Raw genomic sequence first — 12609 nt, 5'->3', positions numbered from 1 at the left:
TTCACATGAGTTTGTGGATGATGTGTATCAAGGGGTTGGAGTAAGTGCAGTCATGTCACCCCTCTGATACACCTTTTCCCACAAGATGAAAAAGAATTTACTTAAGCCATGGTGGGTGGAGAAGGGGGATGGGGGCCTGTACCCTTGCTCTAAGCAAACCTGTGGGTTGCAGCTAGGTGAGTTCTTGGTTTATTTTTCTGTCAACAAGTTCTAAAATGCATCAGAACATCTATCCAAGAACTTCTAACAAGAAAAAAAAGCTTGAAGAAAAGGTTAGATGACTTCTTACCTCTTTTTTTTTCCCTGCTATGGAAGTATCTGGTTACTGCTTTGCGTGGACTATATCAAAGCTACCTTCTAACCCACTGCAGAAGGAAAGTAAAGCTTACGAGACTAATACAAAGCAGGTAACCAGCATGCAATGAAAATCACACTGCAAGAGCTGGCGCCCTTTTTTTCCCCCCACCCATCCAATTGTTACATCTTTTTCTGCCATTTCTAGCTATCTGCTAAAAATACTAGTTACAGAAAGGCTGTACCTATATGCCTGCAGACTATTAGCCCAAGCTGGCTTTTCATCTTCATACATCCAGGTCAGATGATGCTGTGAAACAATTGGGAGCTGTGTAGGCAGGATGTTGCTGCCCGAGGATACAGTTCCAGACAGTTCTGCGCCTGTCCAGCAGCAAGAATTCAGGCATTTCTGACATTAGTAGGTACTTTTTGTATCTGCTTTTAAATCTAGGTGCTGGATGCCAAAAAGCTTACCTGTAATTGGAAGCCTTTCACTGTTGGTCTTCAAGAGTACAGAGGATTCAAGTTTGGAAGTGAAAGAATGCATCTTCTGGCTGAGAGGACAAAACCTGACCGTTCAACAAGAATTTCTGCAAGAGCAACAATGTAGGGAGCTGCTTCCTAGGTTAAAAGACAACTGTGGATTAGGCAAACTGCAAAGAACACCATTAGTCCTAGGCAACTGGTTTTTTTTTGTTTTTTGGTTTTTTTTTTTTTTTTTTAGATGTGTATTTTTGACACAGGCATCAGTGACAACAGGCAACAACACTCCCATCAGTCAAACCAGCACATCCATTTTTATTTGTGTGTGTGGTTTTTTTTTTTTAAGTAGGTGATCATGCCATCATCACAGCACATTAACACTCTGTGTATATTCAATGTAACAGTCTAAAAATTTTGCACTTCCTTCCTGGTTTTATGAGGAAATGGTATCAGGACAAAACTGGGGAGTGCATCACACAACATGAAACGGAAGTGCTTATAACTTATCTAGGAAGTTACCCAGAGGTGGAATACCCTCCTTCAAGCCTTTGCCTTTACATGTTTCAGCCACAACTTGCCAAGGATGAGAATTTGCATCACAAGGATCTCCAGGCAAGATCTGCCAGTGGTCAAAGACAGACTGTGGAAAAGCCTGGCCACCAGTGCTGGAACCTAGTGGGAAAGAAAAAAAAAAAATAAAAAGGGAAAAAGAAGAAAAGAATAAAACTGGTTTATTTGTGAATTTCTGCATAAACAAAACCCTAAAAACACTCTTCCAGAACCTGGGTACAGTACAGTTAGGAAACTGCTACTTTGCAGGTAATTCTTTCAAGCAGGTAAAAATGAGGCCAAGTCCAAAGACCTGCAGAAAGATCTTGTGTGACCAAGTAAACTGGCGATAAAAAGGCAAACAAAATTCAATTTAGATAGATAGAAAAGCACATGGGGAAAATTATGTTTCATAGGTCTCAGGACCTGAACCGATCACTACCACTCAGTTTGGGATCTTAGGGTTATGGTAAGTAGTACAGACGTGTTCAGCGTTCAGAAGCAATCAAAATGAGAAACCAAGTGCTAGTACCTGTTAGGAAGGGAACAGAAACCAAAACATTACACCCAGTGAAAGCCTGCACCTTTATTATAAAAGCAGAAAAGGGTTAGAGAAGGGGAATGCAGATGAGCAAAGCCCTGAACTGGCTTCCACGCCAAGAAACACACAAGCTAGAGCCTCTCCAGCATGGAAAGCGCAGCAGTGCAGCAGGAAGGAGAGAGAGGGCTAGAAATTAAGCAACATGGCCGCAGCAGATACAAAGGGAGCACCAGTTGAAGCTAGCAGGAGTCAGGCCAAAGAGACACAAAAGGAGGTGGTTCTTCACACATCCAGATGGGTGGAAGCCCTTGCCTGTGCTGTGGGTGCTGACAGTTTACACTGAGGGAGAGACAGAGCAACTTCATAAAGAAATCCATTGAGGGTTACTAAATTGATCTAGAAACCACTTCTGCTCCAGAAAGCCTCTGAAAGTTGTTATAAAAGAGAAACGGGGGAAGTTTTACACCAGCTTACCTTGTTCTTTCTCTTCCCCAAGCGCTCACTTTCTTTCAGGCACTGTTGTGAACAAGACGCTGGGCTAACACGACATTTAGTCTGACAGTACAGGAACTTTACGTTTAACCAAAGATATACAGGTGTTTCCTTTGCCATGTCCTCATCTCCATAGCAGTGTCATCCCCTTCTCCCAAGTATTCACTCCTGCGAAGAGCTGCTGCCTGTGAACTGAGACTTTGCTACTCTAGAACTGCTTCTACCCACTAGTTTATAGGAATACCGGTATTTCCCCAGATCTTTCGATTGCTGCTTTACCAAGATTCAACAGCAGCTTTGGCAAGGAACTAGAAAGGCAGTTTTGCAGAATGTGGATGTTAACGTGCTATGTAAGTTGAGACTGGGAGCCCAGAGTAATACATATCCTACCGAGTCTAAGCTTACACTTCTTTTTATTTTTCCATGTTTGGAAACTGTGTCTCTTTATGAAATTGTTTTAAGCTCTATGGAAACTTGGAGAAGGGAAAAAAACCCCAAATACTCAAAACCCAGACACACAAACACATGTGTAAATTGTTCTTTCAAGAAGTTAAATTGACAGTTTAGACTTTAAAAGTTAAGCATCTCTATTTCATCAGTGATTATTTTAGCACTTACCATACCAATTTACTTTGGCAACGCAGCCCCCTCCAAAATAAAACATGACATCTTTTACATTTACAAATGTGCCCCACGGAACTCGTAAACTTTGTCACGATGTCACAGGATACTCTTGAAGTGCATTTTTAAACGGGAAAGAGGGAAATGGGACACAGAAACAAACCACAAAAAAAGAAGCTGAGGAAGGACACCACAAACAAACCTTCCAGAGGAAGGGTGCTGTACCACACTGAAAAATTGAAGTTTCAGGGGCAGCATAAGAAGGATCAGATTATTATTTTAAAGGCAGTCTTAAGATTGGCAACAGGGTGTAATGCCATTTAAGCTACTCAGGCTGACACTCTCTCCTTCTTTTAGGGATTCAAATCGGTACCAAATTTTGTAGCCTGCCGCTGCTGAAGACCCTTTCTTTCTTCCAGTCTTTCTTCAAAGACAGACTTTGATTTAAAATGATGGAAACCAAATCTGCTGTACACTGAAAAGCCTTAACGTGCAGAAGCTGCCACATCTTTTTGGCACCCTCTGCTGGCATGAAAGCCCAATGGAGCAGGCCACCAGGAAAAAAAAGGAGTAAACTATTTGTTCTGAACTGAGTACTTGAGTACTTGTTTCATCCCCAGTATTTCTAAAAAGCTAAGCCTTTTCACACAAACGAAAACTGCCTATTATTTGCCTGTAGTCCGTCTGGATTACTGGTTTTATTAAACAGGAAGACTTACAAAGAAATTTAATCTTCATTTCATTAGGATTCCAAAACCTAAAAGCAAGCATTTGTTTTTGCATGCATTGCTAGTCAAAAGAAATATACTATTTCCATCTACCTTTGAATGGGTTTTAGGTAAAGATCTTCCTTCTTGCCAGGTGTGTAGTTTGGTCCCATGATTTGAATTTTCTGTCCAGTAGAAAAAATACCAGAGAACATTCACCCAAAGGCACAGAAATGCCCCTTATCAGATGTGGGGACCATTTTGGAAACATACATCATCAGAGGGCCTTTGGGATCACAGTTTTTGACATCTACAGTAAAATGTGTATCTGCATCAGACACACTTTCTGTAAGAGTTAGAACTGTATACATACGATTCCCAAAAGTCAGTGAACCTTATCAACAGTTCCTCTCTCTTTCAGTTAGTAAAGGACAAATGTGTGTGGACACATGAATTACATCTATGGTAGCTACCAAAGATTCTTTGTTAATGTAATGAATCATTACCACTGTTGTTTCTTTCAATACTGAGACCTCTGTTAGTACTTATTTCCTGCTTGCCCAAGCTTCCCTCTTATAGTAGCAGGTTCCAAGATATCACTAAATCTCTACTCATATGACCTAGTTTTGAATAGGGGGATTTAAAGAACCCCTGTAATCCATTAGAATCCAGAAGACAAAATGCAGCACTGGAAGTTTGCATCCTCAGTGATCACAGCTGCCCAGAGAGGTGGTCAATGCCCCATTCCTGGAAACGTTCCAGGTCAGGTTGGACTGGGCTCTGAGCAACCTGATCTACTTGAAGATGCTCATCGCAGAGGGGCTGGACTAGATGACCTTCAAAGGTCCCTTTCAACCCAAACTATTCTATGAGTGTTTGATCATATGGATGATAAGATCAGAAATATTTTTGTTATAAGAGTTACAAACTCCTGTCTCTAACTAGCTTTCTAACCTGCCTGTGAAAGCTTAGTTTTACAGAAGCACAAACTCAACATGCACTGGTCTGCAGCATCCTTAGAGTGTCACTGTGGCATCTAAGCATGTATCTACATTCCGTGCATACTTACTTACCTATCACCCCAGAGTTTTTTCCATCATATCTTCCACTTTCTTTGAACGCCCAAGTGGAGGGAGTTGTCCTTTTCACCTTTGGCAGCAAATTTTGTTACATATATCTCAGCAAACTGCTTCTGAGCGAAAGACCAGCTATGCAGACCAGAGCCAAACCCAACAGTATCGATAACTGGATCAATCTTTAAAAGTGGAAAAAGAAGTGAATGCATTTCACACAACACTGATTTGAAATGTATGAATTGCTTTCAATGACAGGTAGGAGCAGTAAAGATGCCAAAATTTTCTCCAACATAGAACAAGGAAGTATTTCCCCTAGAATTGGTCTATTGAATATTACTTTGAAGCAAGAACTTTACTTTGTCCCACACAGTGGAAATATTTATTACAAAGGCTAAAAAACACCTTCAGAAATATATTTGTAGAGTGCTAAGTAGGATCTGGAGGATTATGAGTTTGTAAAGAATATTAACTGTTAGTGAACTTTCTCTGGAAATTAAAATATAGGTGGCTCATTCCTGCCACACAGATAAAACTGGTCTGACTTAAGAATGGCTGAGATTCATGGAATATAAGGATCAGAATACAATCCTAGCTAGAAGTCCTTTGTTCCAGTAACTGGATTAACCTGCAGTCAATTTTAGCCATAAAACAAGCTAGTACAGGACGACCACATTTAAACAAAGGGGACCAGGTCTGAAAACTCTGGTGAGAAAGCCTGTCTTGTAGCTATTTGGTGAAAAAATAATATCTGAAGCATCCTGATTCTGACAACTCCTTACTCTAACAGCTGGACCACTATAAAAGACTTGCAGTGGACACTGATTTTTTTATTTTACAATTCTCAGCTGCAATATAGGAAATACTATTTGTCTTTCTAGTTTCAAACCATCCTTCTAGAGTTATCCAGCGTATTATGATAAAATTACTGGTAGAATAACAGAGACCTACATCTTCATATGAGAAAAGAACAAATTAAATGTCCTCTCAGTCAGGAATAGCAGAAAGGCCATGTTTCTTGTCGTGTAAGTGACATGAGCAGCAAAGTCAGGCACAGAGAGCTAATCTTCTGGCTTTGGGTCCTTTGCCTTGCTTTCAAACCATAGCTTCCCTTCAGCAATTTGCCCCTGGCAAATGTCTGACGTTTGATGTTTGAATGACACTGAGCAACTGGCTTGACGTTACACATTTTGTTAGTGAGAAAGTATCTCTAGAGGATGATCTGCTTTGTGAATTCTCTCCTCTCTCCTAGTTGCTTTCACTCCCCAGTTGGTTGGTCTGAAATAATACCTCCAAAAGAAAAAGTATGAAACAGTGGGGCTGGAAGGGGACTGAAGAACAGCTCCTTCAGATTGGCCAGAGATCTGGACTGCCATAAATATATGCAATTGTTTCATACCGAGGCTGGTATTCTCCAAAATAGGATTTCAACCACAGCAAAGTTTTTAAGTTTTCTTTACCATAATATTACCCGTTGGTCCAGTTTCATCTTCTCCATAGGCAGAAATGATGGCATTGACATTTTCCACAATACGCTGAAATGTCTGGTAAAGTTCCTCAAGCTCCAGCTGCAACTCCAGCAAAGCATGATCCATTTTGTTCATCATCAGTACTGGTTTGATACATGCTGCAATAGCCTGTCACAGACTAGTCTCTGTCTGTACACAAAGCCCTTAAAAAAATATAAGCACAATTAAAACATGCATTACATATATATATATATGGGCAAGATCTCTAATCTACTTTCTACAGCGGTGACTGGGAAATTGAAACTGGGAATTTGGTGGTAGTCTCGGTGCTCCCTGAAACCGTCATTACTCCACTGCATGTATCTCTATTTTATAACTGAAGGAGGAGAAGAATGGCAGGCAGCTCCACTCCCTAGGATTTTACTGAAAATTTGACTTTATTTCCTCAGTTACTCTACATTCAGCCCACAACCTGGATACAAAGTGGATATAAGATACAGGAAAGGCCATGGGCTAAGACTGCAAATCAGAATTTGTACCATTAAAAGTTAAACTTTCAGAGGAAGAAGCTTCTTCCATCATTCACAATTTTTTTTTAAGAGGAAGAAAATAAAATACACTGAGGTATTTCTAATTAGAAGAGCATGCTTACCTGAAACGCAGTCAACCACAAGAAGGGCACCATCGGTGACACGGAGAGCTGCTGTAACTTCAGAGGAGAGATCAACATGTCCAGGTGAGTTAATTAAGTTAATAAGAAAACCTGAACTATCCCTACACTGATGAAGGTCAAGTCGTTGTCCGAGTTAGTAATACATAGAAATTGCCCTGTAAGAGAAGACAATTCATGAAATATTAAATAATTCGCTGATTTTAAAATTTGCATTGGTCAGGCAACTATACCCGCTCCAGTACAGTGCCAATATTTCTTAATGTACTTAAAGGAAAACCCACAAGAAGACTTCAGTATTTCAATCTCTAAAGTTCTCAGGATCTAAAATTCTGCTTTGAGTGTAATTAATTTTTATTCTTATTGAAAATCAACACCTCAAGATAGTAGTCACAGCATAATATCACAGTCAGGCACTTGAAGAGTCATGCTCTAAATCACTTTACAGCTTGTAAATTTGCAGTTGCAGACATCAAAGATAGAGGTAATAAGAAGACACAGCCCACCACAGTGGCTTGGAGGAACAGGGTATTAGTCTGTAAGCCATCCAATGAAAACAAAGGTTACTACTAAGAATCTTTCTGGAATCACCTTTCTCCATAGTGAGAAGCAGGTAAGAATGGTCACTAGATGTCATGTAAAAGCTCTACTCCAATATTGCCCAGATTGCACTCTGAAGACTGTGAACTTCTGTTCTGTAATGCACAGCTTGATTCACATGTCAACTTAAATAAGATCTGACAAGGTGCAAGGCTTTGAGCAAACCATTTTTCTGCCTTCAGATTAAAAAGAAAAAGAAAGAAAGAAAAGAAAGATACAAACAAGTTCTTACGTAGACGTGATTGCGATACATCTTTCTTGCTCATCTTTCTGCGTGTCTGTGAATCGCGTTTCTCCAGCTCTGGCTAAAGCAATGCTGCCTGCTTTACACACCAAGGAGTCTGTCAAGGTTGATTTGCCATGAGCAATCACAGACGTATTCCTAATATTGGACTTCTTGTCCATGGTTGCTCGGATCTGGTCTACTGTGAAATTTATCTGGATGTGGGAGAAAAAGAAAGAAAAGAAAAACAATTATTGCTTCCTTTTAAAGTATCCAAATGTCTATGTGAAATTTTAAACTTTTAATATTTGTTATTAAATTCACAATCTGAAGAAGAAATGAAGTTGTTCATACTTTTAAGCTTAGTACTACAAATAGTTTTTCACATTTTTTGTATGGTTTTGTAAGTACAAAGAGTGGAGGTATAACTTAAAATACAGCTCAGATTTCATATCACAAAATAACAACTACCTCAAAAATGAAGAATCCACCTGCGGAGACGGAAAAGCTCATCCCTGCCATAAGAGCGTTATGGCACACAACTGCAAGCTGCAGCTCTCATCAGAGCTTCTGCACACATTCTCATTCTCCTTGTCCTCCCACCACTGCCAAATCTTCCTCCCACACCTGCTCTCCATCTCCCAGGGCTTTTCAGGTGAGTCACTCCTCCTGGTTTCAAGAAGAGGTTGGGTCCTCTCATTTTGTAGCCAATATACCAGCTCTAGAAAATGGTGGTCCAGCTCAGTCAAAAACCTCTTTAAAGATTTTAATAAGCCAAATGCAAAATTTTTACAGCCCTTCTCACAAGTGATATCCCAGAAAGAAATCTTTCTTATTTCCATAATTCTTCTATCTCTTGCTGAGGACAACTCCCCTCCTTCAATTTGCAGAAAAAAAATTCTTGACCATCAGAAGCCCTGGTAATTATCTATTAAACACCTGAGAACTCCACAAAGGAAGATGAGGTCTTAGTTACTCAGCCTGCCTCATTCTGTAATGAGAGTCACCTGTAGGTCACGGGAGTGCAGTTAATGTGATTATCCTTGCAAATCCCTTTAATGCATGAAGTACTTCATAGGGTCACAGAGAAAGACTCAATTGGGAGGAAAAAAGGATGGGGAATATTAAACAAGCAAACCCAAAAATCACATACCACATCAGTAGTTTATACTGGTTGCTCAAGTGAAGAAAAATACGCCATAAGAAACACTTAAATAGGTTTTTCATCTGTGTTTCAGTTGCAAATGACACAGAAATAATGAAATGTGCCTTTCTATTGCTACACCAAAGGTTTCTAACACAGTCTGGGTCTTAATGAGGGCAGCTGAACACAGGGAACCTGTCTTCTTGCAAGGATATTAATTAAACAAAACCCCAACCCAGCCCAGCTCAAAATATATGTAGGAGACAAAACATGTTTCTTTTACATGAACAGATACACTTCTGCTATGTATCTCACCACTGCATATTCTCATACTAACTTTGGATCTTCAGGTCAACTTTAATTTCATTATATATTTTCTCAAGAAAATGGCTCTTATTAAAAAAAGGAATGTTTCTAATTAAAATAGCCAAGTCCTTTTTAGAGATTAGAAATATCCACACTAAGAAGCAGGCTGGCCTCTTTTCCCCAAAATGTATTATTTCCCCACTCTCCCCTACATCTATAGTTTCTTTCCTACCTCAAAGTCTGCAACGGGGAAAACAACTAACCCTCCCCCTTTATTTTTCCTGCTAAAGAAAATTTAGTACAAAAGAGAAAATTTTCAGAGTATGCTTACGGTTTTGGCAGTGATCCACCTCAAATGAAGGCACTTCATTTCTGAATGTGTTCTGTTACATTATTCTTCAGTTTAAAAAAAACCCAACAGTGATATTTCTTTGCTAGAATGTTCTAGGGTGTCCTGACATCCAAAGTCTCACTCACAGCAAAATTTACATACTTCTTCTGAGACCTTGAAACATTTCTTTCTTTGCCATTTAGAGAAAACAGCGCCACTACTTTTCTTTTCTACTTTTATAATTTTCCCTGTTTTTAAATTGTGCTGTGCTAAAAAACCCCACTGTAGTCTTAGTGAGAGTTAAGCATAGTGCTAGAGCTGTGCTATATATATTTACTTCATAACGTAAATAAATTCTAAGTGTTGAGAAGTATACATATGTGCCCTTTGTATTTGCTAATCATACACTTTCTTAATGGAACAAGTGAAGTTTACTTCTGATAAATATTTAACTAGCACAGATATCACATTTTGAACTGAAACCTGTATTTTTTCCATTGTCTCCAAGTTTCCAACACATTTATATACAGGTTACATTGTAGTTGTCTTTTGGAGCAAGGCGCAGAGATGACCATAACCATTTAATTCTTTCTCGTATTTTAAGCATACAGGCCTCCTACGCATGTCCATTTACATTCATTCTAAATGTAAACTTCATGCACACATCCCTCTGACAGGACTGGATGTTCTCCTACGGACTGTTGAAGCTATTCATATAGATGGTATCAGAGCTGTAAAAACCTTGATCTGTACCTAAAAACAATGGAGTCTTACTCTCCAGCTGGGATAATTATGTCCCACTGTTAGAAAAGTAGAATGAAAACAGATACATGGAGTGACAGTTTTACAAGATGTGGATGTAAAATGTCAGTTTTATGGGTTTAGTTGCTTAGTGTTTCAAGAAGTCATTAAAATGTTACTATTACATTGTGGCGGAGCTGCAGAAACTTGGGTTTGAGATAGAAAAGAATCACTAAATCATGGTGAAGGAAAGGAGAGCCGAGAAGCACAATGAGAGAGGAGCAGGGTGGGTGAGGCAGACAAGGACAAAGAAAATCTACAACCAAGTTTAAGGGATTACATGGACTGTGGGACCCAAAGTTCTACAATATTATACCTCCAAAGAAGAAAAGAGGCACTCCATAAATGACCTCAAAGCTTCTGCTGCTGAGGCTCATGGCAAGCCAATGCCAACAATATGAACATATTTTTATTTCAAATTTTCCATCCTTTTGCTCAACTACAAGACTGCATCCCGTCCCAGAAACTGAAGATCTGGTGTCTTAGATAGTACTGCATTAGTACTTTTTTCCAGGCCTACAACAATATAATACACCTGGGCACAAAACTTTCAGCCTGTAGAAAGTTAATACTGAGAGCCAAGTTTAGGTAAGTGGCACTCCTTTATTATTGTTTTGTTCATCCCTTGGCCTAAATGAGTATTCCTAAGAGCTTAACATTGCTAGCTCACTTTTAATTCGCTTTGTTATATCATAGTAGCTGTTCTGGTTAATATAACTGGATAAACCATTCTTAAGTTCCTGCTAATTAGCTTGTTAATAAAGTATAGTATATTAGAAGGGACAAAGAGCTCAATTCAAGCATTAATATTAACGTCTTACTAGGCCTTCTGGCAGGAACTTCAAGATTATCTATTAATAAATGCTATCCACTTCCAAACATTTTATTTACCACTTCATTTACACAAATGCCAAAACAGAGTTTACCATATGTGCTGTTCTATAAGAGAGAGAGAGAGAGAGGCACTGGTATCACAATTCTTGCGGGTCATAAATAGAACTGAAAACACAAAGCCAGATTAAAATTTAATAGCAATTTTAATTTTAAATGTTTTTCATTAGAGAGCTGTTGCAGAGTTTCTCTTTTGCTGTGACAGACAGCAACCAGATCAAAGTTATCTTCCTGTGAAATGTTCGCTGCAGAGGGACTGTTTTCTGCGTGCAACAGCAAACAAAAAATGAAGGAGATAAAAGCAGTATTTGTAGAAGGGAGAAACATCACCACTTTATTACAAGCAGAACATTGCTCTTGCCAAAACTCTCAAGTTTCATGGCCACGACAGCCAGACAACGACCTTGCTTCTCTCAGCTACTGCATTACATCATTTGGGTAGCCCATACTGCAGTGTTGCTTATCCTTGGCTATCAGTAATGCCTCCAGCACAGACTGCCTTCCTTTTCTGCAGGGCATCTCTTTCTCTGAAAGGTGTTCAAATTCCTACCGTAATGAACCGTGACATAGCCTCAATTCAGAAATATGTAGTGTAAAAAGAAAGAAAAATGACAACACTTTATTGAAGCTGACATAGGTAACTAGAATGTCCATTTCAGTAAACAATAATATGTACGTAATGAAAGATTATAAGAACAAACAAACGGGTTCCAATAACATTAATCATCAAGAAATGCAAAGATAATACAAGTGCCTGTTTATCACTGAAACAGGCTGGTAAATTCTGATTCACCAGAAGAAAAAGAGACTCAAAACAGGTGAAACACATTACCAGAATTGCAGTGATTTAAAATAACGGGGCAGGCTTGCTAAGGGAAAAAATAAGTTAAAAACAAAACAACACAATCCACCCTGCAGTGTTTCCAAAACGGATTTTCCTAAGAAAATGCTGCTGATCTGATTCGGGTCAGACCATCCTTCAAGATTAGTGCAGTGCAGCACTGTATACTACCTATATTCACACATATGCACTGCCTTTTCCAAGCCTCATTAGAAGCAATGCTTTTATCTCCTACCCTTATAAAGCCCCCAAGGCTTACACCTGAATTCACTACCATGTTGGTGGGCAAAACGTACAGAAACGTTCAAATCCGTGACCTACGCTGACAAGGTGCACTCCCCATACCTGCAAGAGAAGGAGAAAGAGCAGCAGCGCCCTCCCGACCCGGGCACCTGACACTCTTCTAATAAAAGAGCATGGAGGAAGGTTAAAAAAAATAAATAAAATAAGCTCAGCGGTGCCCGAGTCCCACAGCCGGGCAGAGGGACGCGGCCACGACCGCCTCAGCGCTACCCGGCGCCACCCCCTCCCCGGACTCCTGTCAGCACCGGGAGAGCAGGAACCGCCTCTTCG

At 39.6% G+C, this 12609-nt stretch overlaps 1 pseudogene; it reads right to left on the bottom strand.

The window, feature by feature from the left end:
* Nucleotides 1–4763: 4763 nt before the first annotated feature.
* LOC104628044 lies at nucleotides 4764–7937 on the bottom strand (annotated as a pseudogene).
* Nucleotides 7938–12609: the final 4672 nt, after the last annotated feature.

Source organism: Phaethon lepturus, unplaced genomic scaffold, assembly GCF_000687285.1.
Source record: "Phaethon lepturus isolate BGI_N335 unplaced genomic scaffold, ASM68728v1 scaffold40941, whole genome shotgun sequence".
Taxonomy (NCBI): domain Eukaryota; kingdom Metazoa; phylum Chordata; class Aves; order Phaethontiformes; family Phaethontidae; genus Phaethon; species Phaethon lepturus.
Note: the sequence above shows the minus strand (reverse complement) of the source record. Positions and strands in the feature narration are given on the sequence as shown.